Source organism: Eriocheir sinensis, chromosome 25, assembly GCF_024679095.1.
Source record: "Eriocheir sinensis breed Jianghai 21 chromosome 25, ASM2467909v1, whole genome shotgun sequence".
In the NCBI taxonomy this organism is placed as follows: Eukaryota; Metazoa; Arthropoda; class Malacostraca; order Decapoda; family Varunidae; genus Eriocheir; species Eriocheir sinensis.
Window position 1 is genome coordinate 16,907,235 of NC_066533.1, and position 2,500 is coordinate 16,909,734.

At 42.4% G+C, this 2,500-nt stretch overlaps 1 protein-coding gene across 1 annotated transcript in view; it reads left to right on the plus strand.

Annotated features, from left to right (window-relative positions):
- LOC127003511 (protein patched-like) overlaps positions 1 to 2,500 on the plus strand; it is a 93,691-nt gene that overhangs the window by 37,446 nt on the left and 53,745 nt on the right. The gene's annotated exons all lie outside the window — the stretch shown is intronic.

Genomic DNA, 2,500 nt, shown 5'->3' on the forward strand with positions numbered 1-2,500 from the left:
TTCCTTCTTTCTTTCTTTTTTTGTGTTTTATTATGTTTGTTTCTCTTCTCCTTTTATGTTTGTTTCTTTATTTATTTCCTTTTGTGATTATCTCCTTTCTTTCTTTCTTTCTTTCTTTCTCTTTTTCGTGTATCATCTTTCTTTCTGTTCCACCTATACTCCTCCTCCTCTTCCTCCTCCTCCTCTTCCTCCTCCTCCTCCTCTTCTCCGACTATCATTTGTTTTTATTATCATTTTCCTTTTGTTTATATTCACACCTTCCAACATGACAGTCCTTTACACTTTATCGCTTCTTCTTCTTCTTCTTCTTCTTCATCTTCTTCTTCTTGTATGTTTTTTTTTTGTTTTGTTTGATTTTGTTTTTCTTCACTTTTTTTTCCTCGTTCTATTTATAAGTTTCCTTCCTCTGTTAGTCTTTCGTTAATTTATTTTCGGAGGAGGAGGAGGAGGAGGAGGAGGAGGAGGGGGAGGGGGAGAAAGATATGCAGGAGTAGGAAGAGGAAGAGAAGACTAGGGAAGCACATGGGAAAGAGAGAGGAGGAGGAAGAAGAGGAAGAAGTAAAAGGAGGAGGAGGAAAACAAAAAAAAGGTAAATGGGAAAGAGGAAGAAGAGGAGGAGGAGGAGGAGGAGAAAGATATACAAGAGTAGGAAGAGGAAGAGAAGACTAGGGAAGAAGGACAGGGGAAAGAGAAAGGAGGAGGAGGAGAAAGAAGAAGAAGAAGAAGAGGAGGAGGAGGAGGAGAAAGATACGCAAGAGTAGGAAGAGGAAGAGAAGACTAGGGAAGAAGGACAGGGGAAAGAGAAAGGAGGAGGAGGAGAAAGAAGAAGAAGAAGAAGAGGAGGAGGAGGAGGAGGAGGAGGAGGAGGAGGAGGAGGAGGGAAACAAAAAAGAAAGTAGATGGGAAATAGAAAGAGGAGGAGGAGGAGGAGGAGGAAAAAAAATAAAAAAGTAGATGGGGAAGAGAAAGAGGAAAAGGCGACAAGAGAGGACCAGGGAAGAGACAGACTAGGAGGAGGAGGAGGAGGAGGAGGAGGAGGAGGAGGACTATCTCCCTCACGTCTTCCTTCTCATCTCGCCTTGTTTTGGTGGCCGCCATGTTTATTGACAGAAGAGACCTCCCCCCTCCCCCCCCCCCCCTTACCTCTTACCTCCCTCTCTCCCTCTTTCTCTCCTGTGTTACTTCTTTCCCTTACTTTCCCTTTTTCCTCTTTCCTTTCTTTCTAATTTATCTCCCTTTTTCTCTTCCTTCGTTCTTTCATCCCTCTTTTTCCCTTCATCTCTTCTTCGTTTTCCTTTTCCTTCTTTGTCTGTGTTTTTATTTTCCCTTTTCTCCTACTTTCCTTTTTCTTTTCCTCCTTTTATCTACTTCAATTCTTTCTCCCTTTCCCATCTCTCCTCCCTCCTTCCCTTTATCTCTTGTTTCTTTATATTATTTCTCCTCATTTTTTTTTCATTTTATTTCTCCTTTCCCTTCATCTATTCTTTCTTTCCTTTCCTTCCCTTCCTTTCCGTTCTCTTCCCTTCCCTCCCTTCCATGTTTCTTCCTTCCTTTATCCTTCATGCCTCTACTCTTTTTATCCTTTATTATCTATCCCTTCCCTTCCCTTCTCTTTCTATCCCTTCCTATCCCTTCTCATTCCTTCTCATCCCTTCCCTCCTCTTCCCTTCTACTCTTTCCCTTCTTCTCTCCTTTCCTTCTTCCCTTCTCCTTTCCCCTTTCCTCTCATTCTATCCCTTCTTTTCTCTACCCTCCTCTTCCTTCACCCTTCTTCCTCTCTCCTCTTCCCTTCCATTATCATCCCTTACCTTTCTATCCCTTCTCATCCCTTCTCTTTCTATCTCCTCCTCTTCTTTCCCTTCCCTCCTCTTCCCTTCCTCTCCTTTCCTTCTTCCCTTCTCCCTTCCCCTTTCCTTTCATTCTATCCCTTCTATTCTCTACCCTCCTCTTCCTTCAGCCTTCCTTCCCTTCTCCTCCCTTCCCATCCCTTCTCTTCCTATCCCTTCCTCTCCTTTCCCTTCCCTCCTCTTCCCTTCCTCCCTTCTCCCTTCCCCTTTCCTTTCATTCTATCCCTTCTATTCTCTACTCTCCTCTTCCTCCTCTCCTCTTCTCTCCTTCCCTCCTCGTTCTCTCTCCCTCGCCCGTAAAGTTCTCTCCTACCTCCCAAGATGTCTTTACGTTGTGTGTTTTGATGTTTGTTTTCCGTCCAAACACTCCATTCGGTGGCCGGCTCCTCCGTTTGTCTCGTTTTAATTGTGTCGTTATTCTCAAGCTTTATTTGTTTATTTAGCCGCGGCCTGTTTTATTTTTGTTATTTTTTATTTATTTATTTTTGGGGTGTTTTATTTTTAAATCTGTGTTTTCTTTCTCTTCTTTCCTGTTTTGTTTTCCCCGTTTTTTTTTGGTATGTTTGTTTTGTTTGTTTGTGTTTGTTTTCTCTTCTCTTTCCTTCGGTTTCGGTTTTGACTTCTTTCTTTCTTTCCTTCTTTCTTTTTCTTTT